Below are 15,622 nucleotides of genomic sequence, written 5' to 3'. Positions count from 1 at the left end.
CTAGATGGTCTCAAGTAGATTTTTTAAATGAACTTTTTATTACAACCATGAGGTATATCTAAAATAACAACAGAAAGTGCTAGAAATACTCAGCAGGTCAGGCAGCATCTCTGGGGAGAGAAGCAGAGTTAATATTTTAGGTCTGTGACCTTTCATTTAGCTGGCCAAGCAAGCCTGGAAGAGATCACAGACGAGGACAGCAACAATGGGGTCTTCTGTAGAAGCAGGCAGCTGTGCCACAAGTGGGTAACTGACATTGTTCGCTCAGCCAAGGTGAGTACTTCTCGCCAAACTTACCTTCGGGGCTTACAGGTGGCAACATCTGAGGGTGAAGTTGGTGGAAACGGAATGCCCACCCATTTGGTGGCAATGGGGTCAGGCAGCAGCATATCCAGTCAGAGGCATGGCTGAAGCCCCATAACGGGCTATCATCTGCCAGTGGTGACATTGTCAAAGTCGCTCCATTAAGAAAACATAGATGTGACCCCATCATGGACAGCTAGGCTGCCCCCAGCTTAGCCATTCTTCTAGCCTTTGCCAGTAGATTAACATTGTTCATCTTTATGCTTGCAGGAAAAGAGAGCTTAGAATTCTAAGGAAACTGCCCAGACCGGGCAGCATTCCTATCCTGGCCATCCCAACACCAATGGAGGAGGAGGCACTGGAAATGTCAGGCCGGCATGCCGGACCATCCATCGCAGATGGTGAGATTGAAATACATTCACAGGAGAGTCAGTAGCCTTGCAGAGGAGCACAAGTGAAAATCATAGAATCATAGAATGGTTGCAGGCCATTTGTCCCTTCGTGTCCACGCAACTAACCGAGATCCACTCACTCGTTTTTTCCCCATAGCCCTAAAAATGTTCTCTTCAGATAATAATCTAATTCTCTTTTGAAGTCTCGATTGAATCTGCCTCCACCACACCCTCAGACAGTGCATTCCAGATCCTAACAATTCACTGCATAAAAAAGTCTTTCCTCATGTTGGCATTGCTTCTTTTGTCAATCACCCTAAATCAGTGTCCTGTGGTTCTGGATCTTCCAGCAATGAGAACAGTTTCTCTATCTACTCTGTCCAGACCCCTCATGATTTTGAACATCTCTATCTGTTGGAGAATTTTGCTGTTCTTTGTTAATTATTACTTAACTTTGTAGAAGCAGAAAAACAGGACACAGCTTGTAGCTAATCTAACCACAATCAACTGTCATAAAATGTAGACAGAGCAGCTAACCACAATCAGACGTTACGGCCAGATTGATGTCTGGAGTGGGCATTGAAATAAGGAATTATAGTTTGTTATTGTTGAAACTAACACTTTACTCATAACGGACTCTGCATGGTGCCCCGTCACGTAGGCAGTCTTGTGACCATCTTATGGGTGCTTATCTAATTGTGAAACTGTTAGCTCTGCCTCTTTTATACTATATAAGTCCACGGCGATCTGTAGCGCTTTGGGAGTAGCACTGGACTGCCTTTAGGAAAGGTGTGTACCCCATGATATCATGTAATAAAGTGTTTGTTCTCAACGTCTGAGTCCGGAGAATTTGTTCAACAATTGGGCATAATCTGGATTTTCTCCAACACTATCAAATCTCCTCCTAATCTTCTCTTCTCCAAGGACAACAGACACAGCTTCTCTAACCTATCTATGTAACTAAAGTTCCTCTTCCTTGGAACCATTCTTGTGAATCTTTACTGCACCTGCTCTAATACCTGAACATCCTTCCTGTAGTGCGGTGCCCAGAACTGAACACAATGCTCCAGTTGAGGCTGAACTGATGTTTTACACAGATGGAACATAACTTCCTTTTTTTTTACTCTGTGCCCCTTCTTATAAAGCCCAGCATCCCGTATGCTTTATGCACTGCTTTCTCAACCTGCCCCACAACCTTCAATGATTTGTGTACATCTATCCCCAGGTCCCTCTGCTCCTGCACCCTCTTTAGAATTGCACCCTTTAATTTATGTTGCACCTTGTCGTTCTTCATACCAAAATGAATCCCTTCAAACTTTTCTGCATTAAATTTCATCTGCCATTCCATCAGCCCGTCTATGCCCTCTTGAACTTTATCACTACCCTCTTCATAGTTCCCAATACTTCCAAGTTTAGTGTCATCCAAAAATTTTGAAATTGTGTCCTGTACCCCCAAGTCGAGGTCATTAATATGTATCAAGAGAAGCAGTGATCCCAAAACCAACTCCTAGGGAACCCCTTTATGTATTTTCTTCCAGTCCGATAAACAACCAAGCTAACTTCATATCCATGCTGCTACTGTCCCTTTTATTCCATGGGCTCTAAATTTGCTAACAAGCCTGTTATGTGGTACTTTACTAAATACCTTTTGAAAGTTCATGTACACTACATCAACTGCATTACCCTCATCAGCCCTGTCTGTTCACTCATCAAAAAACTCAAGCAAGTTAGTTAAACACGATTTTCCCTTAACACGTCTCTGCTGTCTTTCCTTAATTAATTACATCTGTCCAAGTAATTATTATTTTGCCCCAAAGTATCATTTGTAAAAGCTTTCTCACCATCGAGGTCAAACTGACTGCCCTGTAGTTGCTGGGCTTATCCTTATACCCTTTTTTGAACAAGGGTGTAAGTTTTGCAATTCTTCAGTCCTCTGCCACCACCCCTGTATCTCAGGAGGATTGAAAGATTATGGCCAGTGCCTCTGCAATTTCCATACTTACTTCCCTCAGTCTCCTTGGATGCATCTCATCTGGTCCTGGTGACTTATCAACTTTAAGTACAGTCAGCCTATCTAATACCTACTCTTTACACATGAAGGAAAAATCTCTGGAAACTTTTCCTGGAACTGTTTTGCCTCTTTCACTTTACTTGGTCTTTCCATGATTAATGGATAAGCTACTACCTTTGTTCTGGCCAAATCATTCCCCAGGAGTAGGTCAAATCTGCCTTCAGGCAAATTATAGACAACTCGTACAATTACCACTTCAAGCATTAGGTCACACTCTCTGTGCACCTAATACAAAGGCATGGGGACATACTCCCCGCCGATACCATTCACTAAAACTTTGGCATTCGGAGCGTTCTCTGGTGGAAAATTCGTGCCTTTTCCCAGCAAAAGAGTTTGGGTGTCTCCTGTATCCTTATATGTAAGTATAGATTTACCTGTCTCACTTGAGGGAAAAGGGGTTATTTTTACTTTTGACTACAATTCTATATAACTCTCAGTATTTTATTCATGACCCCCACACTCAGTGGATTTTGCAATTGGCCTGACAGCTGCAGTCAGAGCTACAGCCTGTTGTATTCTCGGTCAGGACCCCTTTCTCTGCACTGACCTTCTGCTCCCTGATAAGTCCCATGTGTTTATCCCGCAACTTCTAGCATTCTGCATGAAGGTGTCCCACCTTGTAGCAATGGTAACACTTAGGCTGGCAGAACCCATTTCCACCCTCAGCATCTTCATTTATGGCCTGAGGAGAAGATCTCAGGGTGTCCCCAGCTGTCTCTGCTTGTTCCTAGCTATTTGCCGTCATTCACACTCCCATCTTCTACCCTTCTTGGGTTTGTAAGGGTGATAGACAAAAGGTTTGGGCTTGTAAACAAGCTCGTATCGATCAGTGATTTCCAGACCCTGTCTGGCTGTGGAAACCTACTGGTTCTCTACATGGGATCTTACTAAAGGAGGGAGTGAATTTTTATATTATTCCAGGAAAATTAGTTCCCTAAGGTTCTCCTACGTGGTCTTTACCTTTACTGCTCCCATCCAATGATCAAAATTAATATGCTTTACCCTCTCAAATTCTATATAAGTCTGCCCAGGCTGTTTCCGGAGGTTCTGAAATTTCTGCCTTTATGCTTCATAACTCATAAGCTGTGAGAATTGCCTTTTTTGCCACCTCATAATCTGCAGAAGCCTCCTCAGAAAGCATGGCATAAACCTTATGAGCTCTGCCCATCAAGCTGCTTTGCATAAGCAGTGTCCAACTTTCATTTGGCCACTTCAACTGTCTGGCTGTCTTTTCAAAATAAATTAAAAATTCCTATGCGTCCTTTTCCTCAAATTTGGAGAGGGCTTGCACAAATTTAAACTGCTCTCCATTGGGACCTGGGCCGGAGTCAGATCTTTCACCACCAACATTTTCACTGGAGTCAAGACCACCCCTTTATCTTAGTTCCATACTTTATAATTTGAATTCCCTTCTATATCTTTCTCTTCCTCTTTGAAATTCTGGTTCAAGTTTTTCATTGTCAATTCTTTTACCTGTTCTACCACAAGCTTCTTTTTTTCCAATTCTGTTTCTTTTTCTCTTTCTTTGTCAAGTTCATGCTACCTTATCTGGAAACAAATTTTAAATAATGATGCACTACCATCTGGTTCACCCTTTTCTTCTTCCAATTTCTAATGGTGTGCTGTTACCTCAATTATGTCTGCTTTCTTAGTCCCTGGTTTGAACTCTAACCCCATTTTTTCTGCCACTGATATTAGCCTAATCTTAGTTAAGATTTTCAAATCACTCAGAGATAAGTCCACCTTCTCCAGAAATGTCATAGGAATGGACAAATTCATTCTGGTAAGGTAAAATTTACTTGAATGCACAAGAAACTTGTTTTTTTACTTTTCAGCTTTTCAATTATTACCAACCAACCTACATTTGCACATCGTCAGCGTCGGGTTATCCCACACAGATCCCCCAATTATATGTTACGACCAAGGTGGGAGATGTGCACAGTCTTTTCTAGCCCCACTTCTCCACAGGTCACAACATACATTTTTAAAATGTTTACCTGGTTACAAATTCAGTCAATCATATACTTGATTCTTTATCCCCAAATAAAATAGACCAACCAGCTTTCTTTAATAAACAACAAAACTATCAGTTTATTATCAAACAATATGTATCCAGCAACAAAGCAAAGCATTAAGACACAGATTGAAATATGCAAGCTCCCTTTTTAAACTCCCCACACATACACTCACACACAAACCAAAAAAAATACAGAAATTCTCTGCAGCGACCTGTTACAAAAGAAAGGCAAAAAAGAATATTTTGGCCAAATACTTGCTAATTCTTGAAGAGAAAATAGAAGATGCGGAAAGAAGTCAGTTGTCATTTTTGGTCTAGTGCCCAGGTCATTGGGATATTTTCAGAAGCAATATATTCTAGAGATGACAAGAATTAATCTGGTAGTCTTTCCAGGGGAAAGGTGGCATCAGGCGATTTGGATGTCTAACTGTATATGCAGTCTTTCTTTCAAAGAGGCTGAGAAAGAGATAAGCTGTGTGTTTTTTGCTTGGCAGGTTGATCTTCAATTGTCTTCAAAACAGTCATACCCCAACTGACTTGAAAAAAAATCCAGAATCTCCAAACATCAAGTCAACCTCTTGACCTCCATAGACCTTGATATGTGCCTTCTCAGTAAATATCTTCCCCAGATCACCAAGGTTTCTGTTGTTTATTGAGCTTAAAGAACATGATTTACAGCAAAGGTTGTTTATAAACAACATCTCAATGTTCTTTCAGTGAACTATAAACAGCAAATCAAATTCCAACATTTATAAAATCTCAAATCTTCCAATGAATCCATCTCACAATTTAAAAATGAGTGCTCAACAAATACTTAACAAAAATATAGAAACATTTTCATCATATATTTTCCAACCCCATCGTTAAATCCTCCATCACCATATCTGAGAAACTGGGAGGCCTCTCTCTCTGGCCTGTTGCCCCATGTGCTATCTCCTTGCTTCCATCAGAGACTTTGCGAGACTGTTCCAGCTGCTGCTGTAGTCTGAGTATTCCTCCCCTTTAAGGGGAGGGGTGGTGGGCAGGCTGCCATTAAGAAGTGCAGACTAGCTGTACCTCATGTTAACCACACATGCACCTGTGCTCCCTGCTGAACATACAGCCATTCAGCGGGTGTTTCATGCTGGGCTGCACACAGCAATCATGTTGATGATTGTTTGCTGCCTACCTCAACCCGACTGGGGATGGGGTAATTATGCATTGCAATCAGCATGCCCGAAACAGGCCAAATCCAATTTTAAATCCCACAAGTCCTGATAACCCATTTGTTCTGATAGATCAGTCCCACCTAACAGCCATTCACTTTTTGCCTCAACCTGTTCTCTCTCCAGAAATGTATCTCGTTATCACTTTTTCATTTAAAATGTTTACCTCAACATCCTTCCATGGTTGCTCATTTCACAACATAGAACCCTTGGTGAAAAACCATTTGACTTTTTTTAATCATCTTAGATTCCTACAGCACCTTTCATAACCTCAGGATATGCCAAAATAGTTGGATGTCACCCCCGACAGAACTCTCACCGATCAGCCTCATCTTATCGACACTGGCCAAAAAATAAATCCAGGGTGAATTTGGTTCATAAACTCATGCAAAGGTCATGGGGGGAGCACAGCCAGAATACGTCACACTGTAGCAGTGGTCCTAATCTACTCTACTCCAGAATATTGCTCTGCCTCATGGTCCTGCAGCTACCACATAAAGATTGCTGGCATGTGGCTAAATACCGCCAAGTGGACACTGTCCACTCCAAATGAATGACTCCCAGTGCTGTACCACATTTCCTCACCACACAAACCCACGGACATGGATGCATGCTTAGCCTGGATGGACTCCTCCATCATTCACTCATGGGTGTGTATAGGCTCTGGAAGCTCGGCCAGATGTTCACACACCTCACGATGCAGGTCCAGCATCTGCCGCCCTGGTGATTCAGGAGGCAGTTCTTCAGCATGATGCTCCGCAATGCTGTGCCCTCCACAGTCCTCTGAGTGTGAGTGGCCCCGACTGTCACTGCCTCCATCACCTGCGCAGCCGCGTCTCTGCTGTTTGAACCAGATTGTGATGCCGAAGCTAATCACACACAATAGCCACTGATGTGAAAGTATCTGCTCTGGTGGAGCATGGGGGAACTAATCTGTCTATGCATCCTCTGAGATCCCCTCCCCCCCCTCTGAGGTGGACGGCTGTCCCCCGGTCACAGCAACTGCTGCTCCTGTTGATGACCTGAGAGAGAGAGAGAGAAGAGTGATTAAAGGGTAATGCACCTTTCATCATGTCCTTCTGATTACACCTAGTCTGTGTTTCATGTGACTAGTGGTGGACACATGAGCACGATGCTTCATTGCCCGAGTGTCTCTTGTGCCCATCTATTAGGCCACTCACTCTCTTGGGCCTCCACTCCCCTCTCACCATCAGCTTTTGCCCAACCTGCCTCCAGGCCTCCCAGCTCCAGCACCTCTTTTTCCATGGGTATCAGGATGGTGAAATATGGGACACTGGCACCTGTCCTGCTTCTCCCCCTCGCGTTCTATTCTTGCACCTCCTGCTTGCACCTAATTTCCAATTGTTAGTTACCATCAAAGACACACACAATGCCTGTGCTGGCGGCAGCCTGACTGTCCGCCATGGCATCACAGGGATTCCTCCTGCATGCTGCCACTCAGTAGTAGCAGTGCTGGAGTCAACTCTGACTGACAGGGGCCCTCCACAGAGAGGCTGGCTTGCCTCTGACAGCCAAGAATGTTGCCTGGGCATTGCCAGTGAATGGGTGAGCATGTAATTTCTACCAATCTCACATCCAACCTCAGCCATAAATAAGGATGTAAGTTTAACATTGTGCTCTGAACTCAACTTGCCGTCACGCATCATGTCATTGGTCCTTTTAGGACACTGCTTCCACATGTGATGGATGACTCCACAGCTACTTACCTCCTCTGTTATCTCCATCCAGGCTTTCTTTGTTTGCTGGGCTGGTCTGCTCCCGTCTTGGAGAAGGAGGACCTCCCTCCTAGCCGGAGCAGCCTGGAGGAGCTCCTTCAGGGAGGCATCCGTCAACCATGGGGCCATCCTTGACCCCCTTCTACCATTTCCTGAAGAAGGTCCCTCCTCCTGGCCAACAGTGTAGAAGACCCCTCACCTGACCAACAGTGTAGAAGCCCTGTACCACCGACCAACAATGCGGATGACCTCTCCCCCTGACCAATAGTGTAGAAGACCCCTCCCCCAACCAGGAGTGCAGAAGACTCCTCCCTCTGACCAACAGTGCAGAAGAGCCCCCATCCTGACCAACAGTGTGGAAGACATGGAAGGAGCTGAATGGGTGCACTCTGCCAAGGTAAGTTGTCCATACCGCATTCCACTTCAGGGATTTAGTTTTATTATTTCATGGGATGTGTGCATCTCTGGCAAGATCATCACTTGTTGCCCATCTCTATTTGCCCTTAACAATTGAGTGGCTTGCTAACCCATTTCAGTGGGCAGTTACAAGTCATCCGCATTGCTGTGGTTTTGTAATCACATGTAGGCCAGACCAGGTAAGGCCAGCAGATTTCCTTCCCGAAAGGGCATAAGTGAACGAGATGGGTGTTCATGACAATTGATGATAGGTTCATAGCACCATTACTGAGACAAGCTTTCAATTCCAGGTTTTTATTAATTAATTGAATTTCAATTCCACCAGCTGCCGTGGTGAGATTAAACCAGTATCTGGAGGGAATTAGCCTGGGCCTCTGAATTACTAGTCCAGTGATGTTACCACCAACGCACCATCTCTCCCCCATTGCATTTGGCAATGCGAGTGGGTGCACTAGGTGGAGAGGGAGTGATCACACCCCCAGTAGCAAGAGGATGAGGCAGCAGCAGGTCCTGTCAGATGCATGGCTGACTGTCAGCGAGAGGTAGTTTTCTGTCTCTGCTGACGTTCACAAGGTCTCTCGAGAGCAGACGAATGGTATTAATGAGACCCCATCATGGACCAAAAGGGCTGCCACCAGCAAAAGTGTTGTGCTAGTCTTCCTGGGAAAATTACCAGTCTTCCTCCTTCTGCTTGCAGGATAAATAGACAGAAACAACAATAAAGAAATGGCCAAGACCGGTGGAGCCTCCCAGACCTGTGTCTTCTGACCCTGGCACAAAAGGAGGCCTAGTAACTGGCTGGGTCTCAAAGCAACCGAGCAATTACTGATGGCAAAACAGGAGTGCCATCACAGGAGAGTGGGTGAACGACTGCAGAGGCATGAGGGTGCATCTGATCCACACATGAGGTACAGTGCTCAGGTGTCCACCATTGGACACATGGAGATCCACATCAGGCATGGTTGGGATGAGGAGATGTGAAGCCTTTAGCTCTAAATTTTTACATTCTATCATGGATATTTTGGCAATCCTGAAGGACGCGCTGCTGGAGAGAGTGGGGGAGAGAAACCAGCTGTGCAACTCTAAGGAGCAGAAGGGATCCTCAGAGGGTGCATCATCAAATATTTTCCCCGTCCCCTCCATCAGCACAGACACTCTCACATCGGTGGGTTTGCTTTCACACTGGAATATTTTATATTCACCTGAGAGGGCAGAAGAGGTCTTGGTTTCACATCTCAACTTTTTTAACATAGAAGAAAAAAACTCCAAATTTGCTTGACAGTGGTGCAATCAGACAAAACGTTACATTGAGTTAAATAAGGGGTTATTCAGAGGGATGGCCAAAAACTTAGTGAAGATGTTAGTTTTATGGAGAGTCGAGAGAAGCAGAGGGATACAGAGGCAGCAGGGTTTAGGGAAGGAATTCCAGATTGTGAAGTCTTGACCTGCAAGAGTAAGTTAAAGGAAGGGAGTGATACATAATAGACCAGAGTCAGAGAAAAGGGCAATTCTGGGGTGGGCCAGGGGATATGTAGTTACAGAGGTAAGGACAGGTGAAGCTGCAAAGGAATTGGGGATGTTCATTTTGAATTTGAGTCATAGAAGGACCACAGGCCAATGTACAAAGAACAAAGAGCAAAGAACAGTACAGCAGAGGAACAAGCAATTCGGCCCTCCAAGCCTGCGTCGATCTTGATGCCTGCCGAAACTAACACCTTCTGCACTTCCGGGGCCCATATCCCTCTATTCCCTTCCTATTCATATATTTGTCAAGATGTCTCTTAAACGTCGCTATCGTATCTGCTTCCACCACCTCCCCTGGCAGCAAGTTCCAGGCGCTCACCACCCTCTGTGTAAAAAACTTGCCTCGCACATCACCTCTAAACTTTGCCCCTCGCACCTTAAACCTATGTCCCCTAGTAACTGACTCTTCCACCCTGGGAAAAAGCTTCTAACTTTCCACTCTGTCCATGCCGCTTATAACTTTGTAAACCTCTATCATGTCGCGCCTCCACCTCCGTCGTTCCAGTGAAAACAATCCGAGTTTTTCCAACCTCTCCTCATAGCTAATGCCCTCCAGACCAGGCAACATCCTGGTAAACCTCCTCTGTACCCTCTCCAAAGCCTCCACGTCCTTCTGGTAGTGTGGCGACCAGAATTGCACGCAATATTCTAAGTGTGGCCTAACTAAGGTTCTGTACAGCTGTAACATGACTTGCCAATTTTTATACTCTATGCCCCGACCGATGAAGGCAAGCATGCCAAATGCCTTCCTGACTACCTTATCTACCTGCGTTGCCACTTTCAGTGACCTGTGGACCTGTACACCCAGATCTCTCTGCCTGTCAATACTCCTAAGGGTTCTGCCATTTACTGCATACCTCCCACCTGCATTATACCTTCCAAAATGCATTACCTCACATTTGTCGGATTAAAGTCCATCTGCCATTTCTCCGCCCAAGTCTCCAACCGATCTATATCCTGCTGTATCCTCTGACAATCCTTATCATTATCCGCAACTCCACCAACCTTTGTGTCGTCCACAAACTTACGAATCAGACCAGCTACATTTTCTTCCAAATCATTTATATATACTACAAACAGCAAAGGTCCCAGCACTGATCCCTGCGGAACACCACTAGTCACATCCCTCCATTCAGAAAAATATCCATCCACTGATACCCTCTGTCTTCTGTGACCGAGCCAGTTCTGTATCCATCTTGCCAGCTCACCTCTGATCCCGTGTGACTTCACCTTTTGTATCAGTCTGCCATGAGGGACCTTGTCAAAGGCTTTACTGAAGTCCAGATAGATAACATCCACTGCCCTTCCCTCATCAATCATCTTCGTCACTTCCTCAAAAAACTCAATCAAATTAGTAAGACACGACCTCCCCTTCACAAAACCATGCTGTCTCTCGCTAATAAGTTCGTTTGTTTCCAAATGGGAGTAAATCCTGTCCCGAAGAATCCTCTCTAATAATTTCACTACCACTGACGTAAGGCTTACCGGCCTATAATTTCCTGGATTATCCTTGCCACCCTTCTTAAACAAAGGAACAATATTGGCTATTCTCCAGTCCTCTGGGACCTCACCTGTAGCCAATGAGGATGCAAAGATTTCTGTCAAGGCCCCAGCAATTTCTTCCCTTGCCTCCCTCAGTATTCTAGGGTAGATCCCATCAGGCCCTGGGGACCTATCTACCTTAATGCTTTGCAAGACACCCAACACCTCCTCCTTTTTGATAATGAGATGACTGAGACTATCTGCACTCCCTTCCCTCGGCTCATCATCCACCAAGTCCTTCTCCTTGGTGAATACTGATGCAAAGTACTCATTTAGCACCTCGCCCATTTCCTCTGGCTCCACGCATAGATTCCCATCTCTGTCCTTGAGTGGGCCAACCCTTTCCCTGGTTACCCTCTTGCTCTTTATATACGTATAAAAAGCCTTGGGATTTTCCTTAATCCTGTTTGCCAATGACTTTTCATGACCCCTTTTAGCCCTCCTAACTCCTTGCTTAAGTTCCGTCCTACTGTCTTTATATTCCTCAAGGGATTCATCTGTTCCTCGCCTTCCAGCCCTTACAAATGCTTCCTTTATCTTTTTGACCAGGCTCACAATATCCCGCGTTATCCAAGCTTCCCGAAACTTGCCAAACTTGTCTTTCTTCCTCACAGGAACATGCTGGTCCTGGATTCTAATCAGCTGACGTTTGAAAGACTCCCACATGTCAGATGTTGATTTACCCTCAAACAGCCGCCCCCAATCTAAATTCTTCAGTTCCTGCCTAATATTGTTATAATTAGCCTTCCCCCAATTTAGCACCTTCACCCGAGGACTACTCTTATCCTTATCCACAAGAACCTTAAAACTTATGGAATTATGGTCACTGCTCCCGAAATGCTCCCCCACTGAAACCTCGGCCACCTGGCCTGGCTCATTCCCCAATACCGGGCCCAGAATGGCTCCATCCCTAGTTGGACTATCTACATACTGTTTCAAGAAGCCCTCCTGGATGCTCCTCACAAATTCTGCCCCATCCAAGCCCCTAGCACTAAGTGAGTCCCAGTCAATATAGGGGAAGTTAAAATCACCCACCACTACAACCCTGTTACCTTTACATCTTTCCAAAATCTGTCTACATATCTGCTCCTCTACCTCCCGCTGGCTGTTGGGAGGCCTGTAGTAAACCCCCAACATCGTGACTGCACCCTTCCTATTCCTGAGCTCCACCCATATTGCCTCGCTGCATGACCCCTCTGAGGTGTCCTCCCGCAGTACAGCTGTGATATTCTCCTTAACCAGTAATGCAACTCCCCCTCCCCTTTTACATCCCCCTCTATCCCGCCTGAAGCTTCTAAAGCCTGGAAGATTTTGCTGCCAATCCTGCCCTTCCCTCAACCAAGTTTCTGTAACAGCAACAACATCATATTTCCAAGTATTAATCCAAGCTCTAACTTCATCCGCCTTACCTGTTATACTTCTCGCATTGAAACAAATGCACTTCAGACCACCAGTCCCGCTGTGCTCAGCAACATTCCCTGCCTGCTCTTCCTCTTAGTCCTACTGGCCTTATTTACTATGCCCTCCTCATTTACTTCACTTGCTGTCCGACTTCTCTGGTTCCCACCCCCCTGCCACACTAGTTTAAACCCTCCCGAGTGACACTAGCAAACCTTGCAGCCAGGATATTAGTGCCCTTCCAGTTTAGATGCAACCTGTCCTTCCTGTACAGGTCCCATCTGTCCCTGAAGAGAGCCCAATGATCCAGATATCTGAAACCCTCCCTTCTACACCAGCTGCTCAGCCATGTGTTTAGCTGCACTATCTTCCTATTACTAGCCTCACTGGCACGTGGCACAGGGAGTAATCCAGAGATTACAACCCGAGATGTCCTGTCTTTTAACTTACTACCTAACTCCCTAAACTCCCCCTGCAGGACCTCATCACTCTTATATAAAAGCAAAATACTGCGGATGCTGGAAATCTGAAACAAAAACAAGAAATGCTGGAATCACTCAGCAGGTCTGGCAGCATCTGTGGAAAGAGAAGCAGAGTTAACGTTTCGGGTCAGTGACCCTTCTTCGGAACTGACAAATATTAGAAAAGTCACAGATTATAAACAAGTGAGGTGGGGGTTGGGCAAGAGATAACAAAGGAGAAGGTGCAGATTGGACCAGGCCACATAGCTGACCAAAAGGTCACGGAGCAAAGGCAAACAATATGTTAATGGTGTGTTGAACGACAAAGCATTAGTACAGATTAGGTGTGAATATACTGAATATTGAATATTGAACAGCAGCAAGTGCAAACCTGAAAAAAAACAGTGGGTAAGCAAACTGAACAAACTAAGATGAAATGAAATAAATGCAAAAAAAGATTGTAAAAAATGTAAAAAGGAATGTAAAAAAAGAAGAAAAAAAAAACAAAACTAAAAATGACTAAAAATGAAAGTAAAGTGGGGGGCTGTCATGCTCTGAAATTATTGAACTCAATGTTCAGTCCGGCAGGCTGTAGTGTGCCTAATCGGTGGATGAGATGCTGTTCCTCGAGCTTGCGTTGATGTTCACTGGTAAACTGCAGCAATCCCAGGACAGAGATGTGAGCATGAGAGCAGGGGGGAGTGTTGAAATGGCAAGCAACTGGAAGCTCAGGGTCCTGCTTGCGGACTGAGCGGAGATGTTCTGCAAAGCGGTCACCCAGTCTGCGCTTGGTCTCCCCAATGTAGAGGAGACCACACTGTGAGCAGCGAATACAGTATACTACATTGAAAGAAGTACAAGTAAATCGCTGCTTCACCTGAAAGGAGTGTTTGGGGCCTGGGATAGTGAGGAGAGAGGAGGTAAATGGGCAGGTATTACACCTCCTGCGATTGCAAGGGAAGGTGCCCTGGGACGGGGACGAGGTGGTGGGGGTAATGGAGGAGTGGACCAGGGTGTCGCGGAGGGAACGATCCCTTCGGAATGCTGACAGGGGAAGGGAGGGGAAGATGCGACTGGTAGTGGCATCACGCTGGAGGTGGCGAAAATGGCGGAGGATGATCCTTTGGATATGGAGGCTGGTGGGATGAAAAGAGGACAAGGGGAACCCTGTCACGGTTCTGGGAGGGAGGGGAAGGGGTGAGGGTAGAGGTGCGGGGAATGGGTCGGACACGGTTGAGGGCCCTGTCAACCCTCATCACTCTTCCTGCCTATGTCATTGGTACCAATTTGTACCATAACCTCTGGCTGTTCACCCTCCCCCTTCAGAATGCCCTCTGTCCGTTCAGAGACATCCTTGACCCTGGCACCAGGGAGGCAACATACCATCCTGGAGTCTCACCTCCACAGAAGCGCCTATCTGTGCCCCTGACTATAGAGTCGCCTATAACTATTGCTCTTCTACGCTTTGTCCCTCCCTGCTGAACAACAGTGCCAACCGTGGTGCCACTGCTCTGGCTGCTGCTGTTTTCCCCTGATAGGCCATCCCCCCCAACAGTATCCAAAACGGTATACTTGGTAGAGAGTGGGATAGCCACAGGGGATTCCTGCACTGACTGCCTGCCCCGTCTCGCGGTCACCCATCTATCTGCCTGCACTTTGGGTGTAACCACTTCTCTAAAACTCCTGTCTATGACGATTTCCGCCACCTGCATGCTCCTAAGTGCATCCAGTTGCCGCTGCAACCGATCCATGCGGTCTGTGAGGAGCTGCAACTGGGTACACTTCCTGCAGATGTAGGGTAAGAGGGACAGGGGTGATAGATAGAGGGACTTGGTGTGTGTTAGGATATGGGCTGTAAATGTTCATATAAGCCCATGTTTTGGTGGAGGATGGGAACCTGGATTGGGGAGCATTGGAATTATTGAATCTGGAAGTGATAACGTCACCTCTTTAAAACCCATCTCTTTGCTGAAACTCTAGTCATCACAACTCATAAGAGAAGCAAAGAGAGAGAGCATAAAAAGAGACTGGCAGCTTACATTAAAGGGAATCCCAACGTTTTGTATAGACATATAAATGGTAAAAGGCTGAAGGAGGAGTTGGGCCCATCAGGGACCATAAAGGGGATTTACAAATAGAGACAGTGGGCCTAGCTGAAGTATGAAATGAATACTTTACATGTGTATTTACCAAGGAAGATGATACACCCCAGGCAATGGTGAAAGAGGAGGTAATTCAGATACTTGAAGCATTTAAAACTGATAAAGAGGATTTATTAGATAAGCTGTCTCTGCTTAAAGTGGATAAAGCACCAGAATGGATGAGATACATCCAAGGATACTGAGTGAACTGAGGTTGGAAATCGCAGAGACACTGGCCTTTTTCAAAAAAGTGTGTAAAGATAAGCCCAGCAACTACAGGCCAGTCAGTTTAACTTCAGTGGTGGGTAAACTACTAGAAAGAATAATTCAGGACAAAAGTAATCGTCACATGGACAATTGCAGGTTAATTAAAGAAAGCCAGCGTGGATTTCTGAAGGGCAAATCATGTTTAACC

The sequence above is a fragment of the Heterodontus francisci genome, chromosome 9 (assembly GCF_036365525.1).
Source record: "Heterodontus francisci isolate sHetFra1 chromosome 9, sHetFra1.hap1, whole genome shotgun sequence".
Lineage (NCBI taxonomy): Eukaryota > Metazoa > Chordata > Chondrichthyes > Heterodontiformes > Heterodontidae > Heterodontus > Heterodontus francisci.
This window is presented reverse-complemented; position numbering follows the sequence as displayed.